Below are 17,308 nucleotides of genomic sequence, written 5' to 3' on the forward strand. Positions count from 1 at the left end.
AGGCAAGTGCACTAGCATCAGTTATCACTTCAAACTCCTTACTAAGATATGGAAGTTTCAGGATGGGTACTGATACCAAGCTTTTCTTTAGTTTGTTAAAGCTGGTCTGTTCAGCAAGTGACCATACAATTGATACTTGTTTCTTTAGTAGATTAGTCAGAGGCACTGCAATCAAAGCATAGTTTTTGATAAAGACCCTGTACCATCCTGTCAATCCAAGAAAACTACGTATTTCTTGGACAGAAGTTGGTGTTGGCCATTCCAAAACGTCTCTGGCCGGATCTACTAAAATTCCTTCCACTAATACAATGAATCCCAGATATTCGATCTGTCGCTTGAAAAATGCACACTTCTTCTTCTTGGCATAAAGCTTGTGTGCTCTCATTGTTTCGAGAACAATGAGAAGCTGGGGTTCATGATCTTTTTCCTGCTTGGAGTAGACTAGGGTATCGTCAAAGAAGACGAGTACGAAGTCATCAAGATAGGGCCTAAAGATATCCTGCATTAACTTGTTGAAGGTAGCAGGAACATTTGTCAGCCCGAATGACATGACTAGGAATTCAAAGTGTCCATACCTTATACTGAATGCGGTCTTCTGGATATCTTCTTCCCTGATCCTTATCTGATAATATCCAGACCTGAGATCTATCTTGGAGAAGATCTTCGCACCTTGAAGATGGTCAATAAGTTCATCTATGGTTGATTGATTCAACCCTCTCTAGTCAATGCATATCCGAAGCATTCCATCTTTCTTCTTCTGGAACAGCACTAGAGCTCCCCATGGCAAACTGCTAGGATGGATGTAGCCTTGGTCTAACAGTTGCTTGAGTTGCTCCTTCAGCTCAATCACTTCCGGGACGGACATCCTATATGGTCTCTTTGCGAGACTGGTGCAGATCTTGGTACCAGCTTGATTTCGTGATCAACTTCCCTTTGAGGAGGAAGTTCAGCCAGCTCTTCAGGAAATACGTTTGCATATTCCTTTAACCATGAAGGTTCTTCCCTAGATTCTTGATTCTGATCTAGCTTATTTAGCTTAATCAAATAGACAGGTAGGCCCTTCCTAACTCCTTTTATTATCCGTGTTGCTTTTGCCAGCTGAATTTTTGGCTTATCAGCCTCTCCTTGAGTTGTGACCAGTTCCCCTTCACAATTTCAAAAGGAGACTTGGCCCTTTCCACAGTGAATGTGGGCATCATTGGGTATTAGCCAATCCATTCCTAGAAAACATTCGTGGACACCTAGGTTCATTACCCTCAATCTGATAGAAGTCGACTTTCCTCCTAGTAGGAATTTCACCTTAGTAGTTTGCCTGGCACAAGAGACCTCTCGGCTGTTCGCTAATTCCACAAGTAAAGTAGGTGCATCTACTGTGGCTATTCCTAATCCTTTTGTATAGAAGACTGGTGAAATGAAGGAATGTGTATTGCCACAATCAATCAAGGTTTTGAAGCTTTTACCTTGATAATCCGATGGAGTTTGAATCACCGAGAATTGGGGATTCGGGCCTTTCTTGTGAAGAGCGGCATGAATTGTTGCCCTCTCAATGTCAGCTTCCATGGATGGATCTTCTTCATCACCCAGCTCCTTGTTGGCAACACTGGAGGTTCTCCCTTTGGCCCTGACAGTGGCTCCTTGGCCATGGACGGCTCCTTGGAATGGCCCTTGACGTTGTCGTCTGCTAAGCTTGGGACACTGCCTTTTGAAGTGACCAGGCTCGTTGCAATGGAAGCAACAGGGATTGAGGCCATGACCTTGTGTATCCTCTGTTCGGGTCACTATAAGACCAATTCTTAATACCCCTTGGTCTAGCTTGCACTTCCTGAATTATAGGTGCCGCTCGAATGAGTGCATCCTGAAGATCTGATGGTCGCATAGATTCGAGACGATTATTTACAGGTGGATTTAAGCCCGCGCAAAATTTGGACACCTGCTGCGTCGTGTCCATTTGTGGCGCATACTTTAAGAGTGAGACAAATTTAGAGTAGTATGCGTCAAGGGTGAGTCCTAACTGTTTTAGCTCATAGAACTCATTCATTTTCTGTATACGATATGCAGGTGGTAAATATCTCCCCTGCACGGCTTGCTTTAACTTCTCCCAGGTAACGGACCCCTCTGAAGTCCCTTGATCCCTGCACCATTGTTTCCACCATAGTCTAGCTTCACCGGTGAGTTTTAATTTGGCGAGCATGGCCTGATTGGTAGGTGCAGTACCAGCTGCTTCGAAGTAATCCTCCATAGATTCAATCCAAATTTCAGCATCAGACTGGACGAATCTGCCTCTCCCGTCGAACTCAGGTGCCTTTATCTGTTTGAGGAGGAACTTCTTCTCCTGGATCACAGCAGTACTTGATGTAGGGGGCGAATTTGGAACCTGTACCTGCGGTTGTGCCTGGGTAAAAGTTTTCTTAACGTTATTGTATGATAATTGACATTAGCTTATCTTTAGTTCAGCTATCTCGTAAATCATGAAGCTACTTAACTTTTTGTAACAACCCTGATGCACAATCGGATATTGATAAAAGAAGTCCTTATTTATATTTACATGGGCGTAGCCTTATACAACATCTCGTGTGATGATAATCCAATCATTACATTTAGTTTGGGGAGAACAACGTTGTATTGCATTTGTCTACAGAAACTGTGTAATAGTAGGGTTTTGGGTCATGGATCTTTAGGAATCGATAATTCATTGGAAGTTCAGGATATCCTTTCCGCTGGAATCCATACTTCCCATGGCGGCCCAACACCTTAATCCTGTCGGCTGGGATTACACGAGTTACTTCCTCATATACATATGAGTTCAATTCAACCCTCCAACCTTGAATATGCAAAGTCGAATTTACGTGAGCTTCCACAAAAATAAACAGCTTCACGACTTTCAAGTCTTCCAACCACTTGATCCTCTTTAGGTTGGTTTGTAGATAAGCGAACCGGTGGGCAGCTATGTAGTAGATTCTTGAAGACCCAGTCCATCTTCGTTCCATATATAAAGGTGATGGATTATAAATCTGCTCCAGGATGTTCATCATTTCAACTCTCTGCCTATAATGCGGAGAATGCATTGCAGTCATAAACATGATCTGGAACACCAAAAACTTGTTCCACGCTTCATAGTTCTGCAAGACAGTATTGAAGATGAGGAAATGTTTGGATAGCAACAATTTCTTTACTTCATTTTATTGAGATCTCACGAAAACAATTCCGTTGTTGGTCGGCTCTGATACCAACTGTAATGTGTCCACTAGAATCATCCAGGACACGTCTAAGCAGTCCATCGGAAAGGATGTCTAGAAAACTCCGCCCGGCACTCCCATGGAATGTTACGGGTTTTGCAATCTAGGTCTTCCCGTGTCTGCCACGTAGCGGAAGTATCCTGGCCGTTCCCACTTAGGATCGACCTGAATTTGGGTTTTCCTGTTTGGTCATTAGCTAGCAGCAACTAGCGTCAAACCCGAGCGAACTACTTTACGCAGAAACGCCAAGTCCAAAGCAGATTCACGCTGCACTTGGTTCAAAGAGAATGGGAAACGAGAGGGATGCAAGGCTCAACCTCTCTGCCATAAGGCATAGTCCCATTCCGTTCCCCTAAAACAACGTAAATTTGGGTAAGATGTAACTTTAGGTCATCGTTCTCGTTATTCGTTTTGATGGTGATGATCATCCCGCTATTCCTCGAGATTTTTGAGAAAAGTTCCCGGCTAACCAGGACCACTCAGCCGTAGGACGGACCCATGGTCCATCCTCCGCACTTTCCTCGGTTTGTTTTAGTTATGTAATTATCTAACACATTAATTTGACATATAACAAACAGCTTCTTTAATTAACCCTGTTAAGCACTGGTTCCTTCACGTAATCTTATCACGTGACATAGAAAAACAATATCAAACAACTTCTTTATTATCATTTCGTCTTTTTATTTTTGAAATACAAGGAGTTCCGCCCGTAGGCTTGTCCATAATCCACCCGAAGGCTTATCCAGTAATCTGCTAGGGATTACTATTCCAAGCTTATGCCCGTTGACTAGTATGCGGGCCTCGAGATCCAATCCCGAGTCACGTTAGCCTCTTGTGCAGGACCCGGAAGGCGAGGGATTTACGGCCAGAGCCCCCCCTGGCACCCAAGCGTCCTCCTGCTCCAAGTAGAGCTCAACGGAAAGACCTCTCGCGGCGGGTTCGGTCCACGTTCCCGGCGCGGTCAACAACCCCCTTGGTCAGGGTCAGGCAGGCAGTCGGGGGTAACTGAAGCTGCCTCTCCCTTCAGGCCTTCAACCTGAAGCATTTAGATATCTTTTCATCCTTTAGTTCCTTGAACAAACAAAGCAAACAGTGCTTTCTAAACTATTACAAGCACAATCAAATTCCAGTGGTCGTTTATTTGGCCAACTAAATCCTTCTCTCCGAATGCATCCATCATTCGATCTGGGATCAATTGTGATTTGGCAAGAACCTCAAGGGTTTGTTCGTTCACCCTTTTTGTCCTTGAGTTAGGGCCATACCTTGTTAACCCAACTTAACCAATACCTTAGGTTTTATTAATAGTAAATCCTAGCGGCCATGTCGCTTTAATTTATTGATTGATCATTTGCGTCCAAGCAAATACCTAACTTCCCTTAACTTGGCAAATTTTCCCAATGAGGGTGATGTAACAAGATGACTACTCATCCCCTTGCAAGTTAAACTTGCGAAAGAACCTGCCAACCTCATTCCAAGGAATGGCAAAACTTTCTTGTGATCAAACCACAAGGCTATGCGACGTTGCAACTTGTTACACAAGTGTCGCCTACATTCCAAGAGATCATTTCACCCATTGAATGGTGTTTTCTGGTCAAAGAATTATGATTAGACTCGAAGTAGGGTTTAGGGTGTCTTCTTACTCACCCCAATCCTAATTGCACTAGACCGACAACGTTCGGTCCTAGGGATTCCAACTCAATCCAAGTTCTAGCACTAGGTCGAATGATCCTTAGGGTAGAAACCCTAGATCATTATTTGTGTGCGCGTCCCATTGGCTCAACTTTGCAGGAAGGTGGGTAGGACCTTTGGGTTTGAGGACTTCGACTTGGCGTCCAAGTACGATACTTGGCTACATCTCTAACGTGCCAAGCCCTAGCTAGTACTTGAGGTTTTTATTGAATCGGCTAGTTATGCCTATACGAAACCCTAACAGTCATGATACCACAAATGACTTGGGTAAATTGACCTACTTGTCTTATGACAAGGACAATTCTTTCCTAGAGATGATATACTTGATCTAAAGTAGAAAAATAGTTGCAAAATGTTACAATACATGTAAACATGTAATTCATTACTTCCACGCACCATAAGATCCGCAATAGCCCTATCCCTTTTTTGTTAAAGTCAAAAGGCATGATAATTTGAAGAATAACTTACATAGGGCTTACTAGGATTTACATCAAGGAATAACACCTACAACCTTGTGTCTAAGTATTTGCATTTCATGCTTTTATGAGCCATGCAATCATTCCTAAATGCTACATGATGAAATGAAATTTGCGAAAGTATAAGTGCGACCCTTAGATACAACAACATCGTGAATGAAGTTCATGCAATACTAAGGCAAGTGTCGATTTAATCTAATTGCAAGCATCTTTTCCCATGCAACTTATATAAGATCGGGGTTCTTTTTCATACCGTGCAAAAGAATTTAACAATTTTCTCATGCGAATCCTAACGAAGGGAGTTATTACAAAAATACTCCTTTCCTTCATGACCAATGCACTTAACAATTTCCTCTTTAACCCTAGGCAATATGTGGCTTTCCTTTGAAAATGCACGACAAGGCAATTTACTGTTAAGGTCGTAAGATGGATGGACGATTAGCGTTTATATTGAAAATACCAATTTTTCCCAATTGCATTTAACTTAGGTTAGGTGAATTTGAACATGCACGGTTGCTTCCTAATCCATGGAGTTGTCATGCTTAATGTATTACTTTAGTATGAAATCACAATAGTAAAAACCTGGGTCTGTGGGCTCGGGGAGATGTCCACGTGAATGCTAGGAGAAGAACCTCCCGCAGGCGCGCCTTGCGACTTCTTGGGAGCCATCCTTAGCGTGCTTACGGACTTCCGGTTTGCCTTTACCCTTACGCGATTGATGAGTCTTCTCCAACCGTTGCGAGCAGCTTCAAGATCTTTCTCCCTTTTCCCTCGTACGCCGGAAATTCCTTCCAAAGCGCGGATCCTTGAGAGTACCGGCTTGCGGGTTTTTGGGCTTATGGAAGGCCCGGTTTTAGAACCGAAAAGCCCGCGTAGGACCAAGGCTTATGGCCTTATCCTTAGAAGCTTCTTAAAGAAGCTTCTAAGAAGCTTCTGGAGATCAGCACGACGTCATGGGAGGCCCAATGAAAGGCGTCGAGGACTTGATGGCGATGGCGAGGATAGGCGGCGGCCTGGTGGTCTCCAGCAAGGCGGCGGCGTCCTTCTTCTCTCCAGGGACGACAGCACTCTACCCTCCAACGCGGCAATGGCAGCAGCCGTCTGTCCTTCCCTCCCCCTCTTCAACACCTTAACGGGTGTTTATATAGGCATGGGGGGGAGAGAAGGGCTCCACCACGTGGCCCCCTGCATGGGTTCCCTCCTCCCCATGCAGCCCACGACTCCACCACGTCCCATCCCCCCACACTCCCTCTCCTCCAGCCGTGCATCGGCTGGGGAAAAGGGATAAAAATAAAAAAAAATTGCCTTGATAATATTCAATTTGCCCCTCCCAAGAGGGTGTTTACGTGTGATTTGCGGGTTTGAACTCTCGGGTTTGCCTTGCCAATGCGGAGGTCCCGATTTCTCGCGTGCAGGTCACAGGTTACATTGCCGGCAATTTCAATATGAGAGATAACCTTTGCACAAGGTTTACGCAGTGTGCGGGAAGTCAATATTCACGGGTGGGAATATTACACATGGCTTTGGACCATAGGATCGACTGCACTAGGATGCTAGGGTTCCTAGGATTTGGGATAATCATAGTTAATGCCAGTATTCTCCCTAGTATTCCTCTCATTTGCATCTTCAGCATGACTAAAATTCAACAAATGTTGCCAATCCTTATGAAATTCAAGAGTATGAGAAAAACTCCAATAGCTCTCCCAACACCTCTCAATATATCTCTCCTAATCATGTGCTCGAACCTTTCTCTCCTTGAGTGACTTAGGGTTTCTCATCCTAACTCGGAACTACATATTTATTTGCAAGCTAGTGACAAAGAGTTCACCAAGCACATCTTCACATAATTTGGTGTCGACTCCCTGGTGGTAGTGCGAGTGGGAGAGACTACATCTGTATCCCCACAACAGGAGCTGCCTCCTTGACTACGTGACTCTGAAGCAAAGCAAGACCTGCAACTGCATCTACTGGAGACCGAAGCATTGGACCATCCATAGTCTACCGATTGTGCTGAGGTGGAACGGGAAAGCTGTGCATCGGCTCTATCTCTGACCCGTGCTAGCTGCTCCGGTGAGAAACACGCTAGCATCACGTCAATGTCGTCATCTGTAAAATGGCGACTCATCCTGCCATCCGTGCCCAAATCTTAAACCTGCACATACAAGGAAAAATAATAATATTAGATAATGAATTGCAAGATATAATAAAACTAAGACTTCATTTTAAAATAATAATAAAAATTAGATAATGCAAAACACCATACTCCAAAAACATACAAACTATCCTAACTGATTTGCAAAAAGTGGCATTTCTATAGTGGGAGGAACGTTTTGATCGAGTCACTTTTGTTTAGGGTTCCACAATCTCATCTTGACATAGCTCAGTATACACCGGGAGATCTGTTGAGTGTTGAAATGACCTATTTTTTGGTTGATTTTTGTTGTTTTTGAGAGCTGAATGGTTGATTTTATGAGATGATTGATTGTTTTGGAAGTGGTTTGAGAGTATTTTGGATAGGTTGGAATGGTTTTATTAAGCTCATGATGTTTATTAGTAGAGATGTGAAGTTCTGTTGATGTGCTGATATGTTCTGTTTGGTCCTGATAGCTTCTGTTGAGCTTCTGTTTTGTTCTGTTTTCTCTCTGTAAGGAAGGATGGAGTATTGCAAATCCCAGAAGGTCAGTGGATTACAAGCCCTTATGCAGTCGATGCAAAGGAGAAGGCCACACTGCAAAAGATTGTCCAAGCCCAGCCCCAGTGAAAAACAGTGCTACTAATAGTCCAGCCAAGGCCCAAGAGCCTACCTCCAATTTAGTGGAATTGGAAGTTGCTGCCATCACGCGTGCAAAGAAGAAGGAACCACCTATCCAGAAAGAAAATAATCCTCCTATCAGAACAGTGAAGTTCAATCTTCCATTAGAAGAACATAACAGAATAGAGCCTTACAGTGCCGTACAGAGCACTATAGTGCCACAGAGAGTCACAGAGACAATTCCAGAGATAGGACCAGAGATCCAGGAGATAGAAGAGGAGGAGGTGCCACAAGTGGCAGAAGAAGTCCCCATGATGCCCCTGTTGGAAGAAAAAAGGAAAATGAAAATGGGTGCTGTCCCATTCCCTAACCGGTTAGAGAAGCTAGTGGATCCTATTAAGGAATACGATCTGGTCAGAGATCTAGATACCTTTAAACCAAACCTCACATTTCGACAATTATTGATGTTGTCTCCCAGTTGTCGAAAAATGTTCAAAAGTATACTGACAAGAAGACGTGGCTTAAGGATTGCTCCCTCAACAGCAACAAAGTCCAACAAAGCTCCAGAGCTTGTAAAAGAAGTAGACGTGGCTAACGCCTTCCTAGATCCGCGTATCCCAGAGACTGGCGTGTGGATTGAAGGTTGCTTCATTGAAAATGCATTGATTAATGGAGGCTCATCAGTAAACATAATGACGGATGTGACAATGAAGAATCTAGGCCTACAAGGTGTGCAACCAACCCAATGTCTCATCAGACTAGCGGATCAGAGCAGAATCAAGCCTTTGGGCATTCTCCCATATGTGAAGACTACAGTGGTTGGAAAAGATTATTGGCTAACCTATCTGGTGGTGAAGCCAAACTCTTATGGTACATCCTACCCCCTATTAATGGGCAGACCATGGCTTTTTGAAGCCAGAGCAAGGACGGATTGGTTCAAAGGAACCTTGACCTTGGGTAGAGGACCCAATAAAGTGGTGCTGAAGCTATATGGTGCTCAAAAAGGACATGGATCCACTTCCTTGGAATTATCTTCTCACTCCCCTAATGAGACTACAGTTGGAACATTAGTAGACGAAGATGCTGTCAAACAGATCCTTCCCAAGAAAACATTGGCACGTTCCTTAACAGTGGATACTCTAAGCCAACTCCCAAAATATGCAAAGCCATTATCAATGGGTGAATACTTCCTGCCTGAACCAATAACGATTTCCAAAATCACTTCTGACAGTGAGATAGAAGCATGGATGTACTGCTCTCCCTGTTACATGGCCATAGCAAAGCCAGAGATAGAGGCAGAAGATGAAACAGAGAACCTATTCTTCTCTTACAAAGCTCCTACAAAGACAGAGACAGAGTTCGAAGAGGATGGAGATAATATTGAAGAAGAATATTATGAAAGCGAGACGGAAGAGTCTATCCCACCGGAAGAGGATACATATGAAGAAGAAGTTCCACAAGCATCGGAAGTAGACGAGCTCATGCTGTGGGACAGAATGGCGATGGTACCATTTGGTCTGGTAAATGGATTTTCTCATATGCAAAATCTTTATAAGAAATGGTTAAAGAAGAACAAGCCGTCTTTCAGCAGTGGCTCTTGCTGTCCTCAACCATCCTTGCCAAAGAAAGATGATGATGATGCACCGTGCCAACAAGCACTAGTCTCACGATTCCAACAGGCATCAAAGGGTCCCTGTTATGTGATGTTCCTGGCTTCGTCATCAGAATATGAGTCTTCAAGCCAAGAGGTAACTAATCTTGAAACCAAACCCAAAATGGCTCTAATCCCATTTCAACATCTCAAGGAGCAACCTAAGTCTCCACCAAAAGAAGAAGTTGGTTCTAGTGGGACATCAGAAGAGGACACCACCCCCTTGAAGGAGTCGGATCTGTACCCAGAAGCAGTCCGTGGGACCTTCATCCGTGAAGTAGAAGGTGAAAGGTAGTTAACTTTTGTGGATGCAGATGGCATTGAACGCCATTTGAAGGTGGGTAGCAACCTACCAGAAGAGGAGTTGTCAACTTCATACAACTTGTTGAAAGAGAATTTGGACGTGTTTGCGTGGTCCTACAAAGACCTAAAGAGGATTGATCCCACAATATGTCAGCATCATATTGAATTGGAGCCTGATGCCAAGCTAGTACGGCAAGGACAGAGGCGAATGAATCCAAATTATTCGACCTTGGTGAAAGCAGAGCTGCTGAAGCTTCTAGAAGCCGAGTTCATCTATGCAGTGGCAAATAGTGAATGGGTCTCATCTATCGTGGTTCTACCCAAGAAGAATGGCAAGCTTCGTATATGTGTGGATTTCTGCAAGTTGAATTCCAAGACGAAGAAGGATCACTTTCCTATCCCTTTCACAGACCAACTGTTGGACACAGTGACAGAACATGAGCTTTATTCCCTTCTGGATGGATTCAGTGGATATAACCAAGTACAGATAGCTGAAGAAGACCAATCCAAAACAACCTTCACCATAGAATGGGGGACCTACGCTTACCGAATGATGCCGTTTGGGCTCTGCAATGCGCCTGCTACCTTCCAGCGAGTCATGATGGCCGCATTCCAAAATCATGTGCACGACTTTATTGAGGAATATTTGGATGACTTCTGTGTCTATAGTTTGATCCGTGAACACTGGGGACATTTGGAACAATGCATTGACCAATGTCGGGAGTATGGGATTTCCCTTAACCCCGACAAATGCATCTTTGGGGTCTCTTATGGAGTTCTGTTGGGCCACATTGTATCTACACAAGGGATATCAACAGACCCTGCAAAGATCGAAAAGATTGCTGCTCTGACAGCACCCACCAACCTCAAACAATTGAGGGGATTCCTAGGCCATGTCGGTTACTACAGAAGGTTCATAGCTCATTTTGCAACAAAGGCAACCTCCTTGCACAAGCTTCAAAGGAAAGATGCAGAGTTTATTTGAACGGAAGAATGTGACAAAGCCTTCAACACTCTGAAGCAGTGTCTGATTGAGGCATCCATTCTGCAGCCTATTGAGTGAACGAAGGAGTTTCATGTACACATTGATGCATCAGTTGAAGGGCTAGGTGTTTTCCTATGTCAAAAGGGCCCCTCGAAATTAGATCAACCCATCTATTATGCAAGCCGAAAAGTCACTAATAGGGAACAGAAATATACAGTGACAGAGTTGGAGTGCTTGGCAATGGTGTTTGCCCTAGAGAAGTTTCGCCACTATCTGCCTACTGTCTACCCACTTTAAATTTTATGTGGATAATGAGGCCCTGTCCTTCCTAATGAACAAAGCAGACGTGAAAGGACGACTGATGAGACGGTTGCTCTTATTCCAAGAGTTCGATTTTGAGGTAATTACCAAACCTGGTCGTTCACATATTCTGGCAGATCATCTGTCGCGTTGTCGAAGGGTTTTCGAAAGCAAAGTCGCGACCACAGAGGACTTTGAATAATTTCAGGATAGAAGGTCAATAGTGGCAGCCTCCACAAAGAATCATATTTATATTTCAACAACTCTTCAGAAGACTGATGAGACAAACAGCTTATTAGCTTAGCAACTCCCTCTTTTACATCAGAGAAGCTGAACTCTGTTATAACAGCTTATTCTTTTGATTCAGACAGGTAATTATTGTCTATATTCACATCCACAGCCTTTGAGAATCCTTTGAACAGTTTTGAACCCTATAGAAAATTTTCCTTGTGATGACAGAGAGAACTCCAGTGCTATATGAAACACACTCTTACAAGCAAAATGTGAAGATTTACGCAGGTCATAATTTCTGAATATCAAGCTGAACTCTCCTTGCTTTTAACATGATTTGAATAAGAATTTCAAGTGGAAAAATTGAGCATGACTTCCATTGTAAACTGTTGGCACAGATCCCCTGTTCAGTCACAAATTCTAGGTTCAGAATGTTGTCCCTATTTCCCTTTTATGTATAGATGTAGGGTGTCAAATCTCTGTTACAGACATTCACCTCAAAAAACAGAGGACTTTCAGGTCAATAAAGATCCAGTCTTTATAAAATTTCTCAAGAGCAGCATCACGAGTAGCATCACTTCATGGAATCCAAAGCTCATCTAATGCCTATTTTTCCTTTAAGATGGAACAGCTGCTTGGTAAAGAACTGTCGATCAAATGCATAGTGTACTCAGAACTCTCCTCCAGAGTACTGCCATGAGCAGCAACGAAACCACAGTGAAGGAGATGAGGCTTTATTTGCTCAAGGCGTAAGAACCTTTGTCATCACAGTCGGTCCTTTTTCAATCATAGAAACATGGTCGAGAAGAAGATCTTTACAGAAAATAAGAATACGTAAGTTGCATAAAATGCAATTAGATTTCCTTCTTCAGCTATCATCCTGGGTGTTAATTTCCAGAAGGTGTCTGAATGACAGCAAGGCTTCGTCCATGAGGTGAAGAAATTTTGAAGGTTTATTGATTAATCAATCAAACTTCAGTCTTAGTTCAGATCTCCTGCGCCGTCCTCCTTGAAGCCCAAACTCGAGGCTGACACAACAACAAACTCAATTCCTTGATACAGAATTGCTGCCATAAAGGATCACAATCGTAGACTATTCTGAAGACCATAAGGACCCAATAATTCTGTGATCTGTCGACTTCTTCAGCTTTTCTCTCCCCAGAGCATTTCATTTCCACACATGATTAATTGATTGATGCGAGAAACGGAGAGAGAGAGAGAGGTCCAAGCTGTATGTGTTAGAGTATTTTACTTTGAAGAATCCTCACGATCCTCCTCCGTCCGTCTCTTCTTATTACTATTGCTTTTTGACAGCATTGAATGTCCTTCTGTTCGTCGTCTTCACTTTCGATTCATTTCTTCTCAGTCACAGCAAATTCCTCTGATTCAGCAACAATGGTTTCATTGTTGCAGCCTTCTAGTGTCCTTGTAACGCATCAATGTTTGTTCTCCCTCCTCTTCTCGTGTTCCTGTTCTCCCGTGCTTCTTCCTCTCTGATTTTCTTCCGCCCCTTTGTTGCATCCTGGCTTTTGGCACCCCTTTCCGCCACTGTGGATAATACACAAGCCAGAAGCACCTCTTAAATCCTTCCCACAACCTTTAAACTTACAAGTCTTGGGAGCTCGATCTACTGAACTAGTAGATAAGGAATTGTCAGGCGTGCTCTTCAATGACTTAGGATTTGCAGAACAATCCACCTCAAAAGCTTGGTTCTCTCTCTGACCATCGCAGTTTATGAAACTGTCCAATATGCAGCCCATAAGCAGAGATCCACCCTGGTTAGCTTCCTCACCTCGATTGGCCTTGACTCCTGACTATGGTTGTCTTCAATCTCTGTTTCATCCTCTTCCTCCCTCGTTGTCGCTTCATCCTTCGTTTCCCTTTCGTCGGGCCTCTCCCATGCTTTTTTTTTATGTTCCCCCCAAAATTAGATTCTCTTTTCCCCCCCAGTCCGGATTTTTCCCCAATCATTTTGGGTACTTTTCGCCATAATCCATCCTATAAAAAACCACCTTTGTTTTTAGCATACTCTATATAGAGAGTATTAACCACAGCATACTCTATACAAAGAGTTTTACCAATACTCTGCATGTGGTGTTTTGCACCCAACTGAAAAGGAGTAGGCTTAATGTTGTTCCCACTTGCCAAGCCAAAATCCTAGTAGGTCCACCATAGCAACATAGTGCTTCTCAGTAGAAATAGTGTCATATACCCTCGTCATGGACACAAATAGTTGAATTCCTTTATCAACATAGCCACGGTTCAAGCAAGCTCCCACATTTGGCATATTTATCCTTCAATGTACTTCGATTTGCATCTCTTGGAAATAGTCTAGTACTTCCTCTCAAAACCCATAACCAGCATATCTTGAAATAAGTGTAGCCCATGAGATTGCATCTCGAGTTACCAATCTATCAAAAACTCCCTGTTTTTCTCCGTCTTCAGCATAGAATGAAAGAGCAAACATAACAACTAAGTATGTACAAAGTATCAAATCACACGCACAACTTTTGGGTGGTTTTCACACCTCGAATGCGCAGCAATACGACATCCACCCCCTCTAATCCTGCGCATCCTCCAGATGGGCCAACTACCCATGATCGTCATCATCAAGATCCACAAACAGATCAATCTCTTCATTATGCATTTCCGGTAGATCAACAAGATTATCTGTCATATCATCTGTCTCTTCCATTGGAGATTCTTCTCGTTGTTCTCTTGCAAATTCTTCCAATACATAATCCTCATCATCTCTTTTCTTGAAAATCTTGATTCTTTTTCCAGCAATAGGCACTCTAAGCACTGTCCCATCCAATTCTTTCAGCTCATATGTTGCATTATCAAAGACATGTTTGACTATGTACGGCCCAAACCATCTTTTCACCATCTTCCGAAGTGTAGTATGCTGATTTTCAAGGCTGCTATCAAAGACCAATACCCAATCTCCCTCTTCTATTACTCTAGGCCGCAAGCGATGCCTGCTGCCAAACCTGTCCTTATTCCTTAGTCTAGCAACCTTCAACTTGTCAATAGCTAGTTGAATATCCTCTGGTCTTCTCTCCAACTGTCGAATCCGAAGAGCTAAGAGCTCCTCTCTCGTCAAATCCTCCTGCCAAGGTAAAACTGACCAAGTCAAAGCACAAGTCTCAGTCGGCATAACAGGTTTCTGACCATACATCAACTCTGCAGGCATATATCCTGTGGTAACACTATGAGTCGTACGATCAGCCCACAAAGCAAATGGTAGAAATCTCGGCCATTCTCCAATCCGTCCTCTGCATGCTTTGGCTAATGCTTTCACTATCGGCGGATGCCCTCTTTCACTCTTCCCATTTCCCTCTGGATTATATGCTGTAGTTAGAGCCAATTTGATTCCTAGCTGAGAGAAAAACTCCTTAGCTTCATCTGCATCCAATTCACCGCGATCCGCAGTGATCTTACCCACACAACCATACCTGCAGAAAATTTCCTCCAATAAAAACTTACACACTGTACTAGTGGTCTTTGTTCTCAAAGATCTGCCCTCAACATGATTGGTAAGATCCTCTCTAGCCAAAACAATGTACCTCATCTGCCATAGACCCATAGGCATGGTAACCAAATCAACTACCCACTTATAATGAATGCATAGCGGATAGGTCGGATGAAGCTCATCTCGATGACGCACTACTGAATACATCTGGTAGTCTCTGCAAGTCTCAACAAAGTGAGAAACATCTCTATACATGCCTTTCCACCAATATTTCTCCTTGATTTTCTCATAAGTAGCCCACACTCCTCTATGACCAGCCCAAGGACTCTCATGAAACTCCCTCATCACCTGTAACTGTGTCTCTCTATCGCAGACAACCCGCAAAGGTAATCTGCCTCTTTTCTTCGAATGCTTCCAAAGAAATCCGTCCTTGAGAAAATAACCATAAGCTTTCCTTCTGATATTCTTAAACTCTTCATCTGTCCATTCATATCTTTTGTTTAGTGTACTAAGGTACCTGCCAATCTGCAAACCAATCTCCAACATAGAGTTCTTCTATGAAAGCCACAATATCATAGACATGACAAACATGATCAACCATAGTGGCTGAAATTTCTGCATCATCCTCTTCTGCAAGTAGAGTCTCCTCATTATCATATCTGGCTCTAGACAACATATCTGCCACTGGATTATCCTTCCCTGCTATGTGTTTAAATTCCGGATTTAATGACTTGATGTACGCAATCCATCTCAACATGGCTATATCCGGAGTAGAGCAACTCGTGATCATACCAATCAATGGCAAGCAATCTGTCTCTACCACAACTGAAGCTCCAATAAAGTACTCCTTGTCACATTTGAGAGCCGTGACAATCCCCAGTAGCTCCCTTTTTATTTGCGGATATCTCCTATGTCTCTCGTTTAGGACTTTCGCCCCAAACCGAATAGCATACCTATTTCCATCTGCATCATCTTGACCCACAGCCCAACCTATGCCAATTGGACTAGTGTCAACTGTCAATACAATAGGCCTTTCACAATTATAATCCCCTTTCGTGAGAGTAGGAGCATTCTGCAATAACTTCTTCAATTTCCGCATGGCTCTAGTGTGGCTCTCATCCCAATAGAATTTCTGCCCCTTTCGAAGCAGCTGATACAAACAATCTGCTATGTGTGCAAAATGAGGTATCCAAATCATATAAAACACACAAGCTCCAATGAATCTTCGTACCTCTGAAGTGGTAGAACAATACTTTGGAATCTTGCCTATAGCATTCACCTTATCAGGTGAGGGTTTCTTGCCATAATATCCACACATATGCCCAACAATGACAACCTCATTCACTCCAAAAACAGATTTTTGCCCTGAAAGTGTCAAGTTCACTTCTTCTAACCTGGCCAAAATCTTTTCACATGCTAAAATATGATCAGCCACAAAGTATCTGCATCCCTGCTCATTTAGACTCTCATTCTTCTCTTCTTCTGCACACCCCTTAATGGGCACATCATCCAAGAAAGGCATAGTAAGCTGAGGTATGTAATCACGAAGAACCTTATGCATGGCATTCATCATATGTGCAACAGAATTAGTGGCACCTTGAGGCAAGGTACACATCCTCACAAGCCCAATAGGAGTTCTCATGGTGGTTATGTCCCTGCTTTCCAAAGCCAGCTGAAACTGATCATATCCTGAATACAAATCACCTAAAGAATAGATGGCACGTCCAGCAAATGCCTCTGCAAACTCATCCACAACTGGACCTATACCAACATTCCTGATAGTAACTCTGTTCACTGGCTACATGTCCTGAATAAATCGGAGAGTACCATTCTTCTTTGGAACTGTAAACCAGCTATTTGAGTATGGTGCAGATGAAGGCTCAAGGATTCCCATCCTGATTTTCTCATTCAATAAATCAATCAGCTTTGGCAAGTGTGCTTTAGGCACTGGAATAGATCGGAGATTCCATGGGATATGAGGAATAGTAAAAATGACCATAGGAGCAACAATATCAGGATTCACACATCCAATCTCATGCGGGAAAAAAGCAAATCCCCTTCCATGACGCTCAAGCATCTCCTGAAAGCATTGCTTCTCTATGGGTAGCAAGAAATCACCATTTCCAATTTTCAATTTAGCAAGAGTCTCTGCTGAAAATTTATGACCAATATGCTCCGGATTCCTCAAAATTTGCTGTTTAGCAGCCCTCTCT

Source organism: Lygodium microphyllum, chromosome 28 (genome assembly GCF_053477565.2).
Source record: "Lygodium microphyllum isolate KBCC chromosome 28, Lygodium_microphyllum_v1.1.10, whole genome shotgun sequence".
Lineage (NCBI taxonomy): Eukaryota > Viridiplantae > Streptophyta > Polypodiopsida > Schizaeales > Lygodiaceae > Lygodium > Lygodium microphyllum.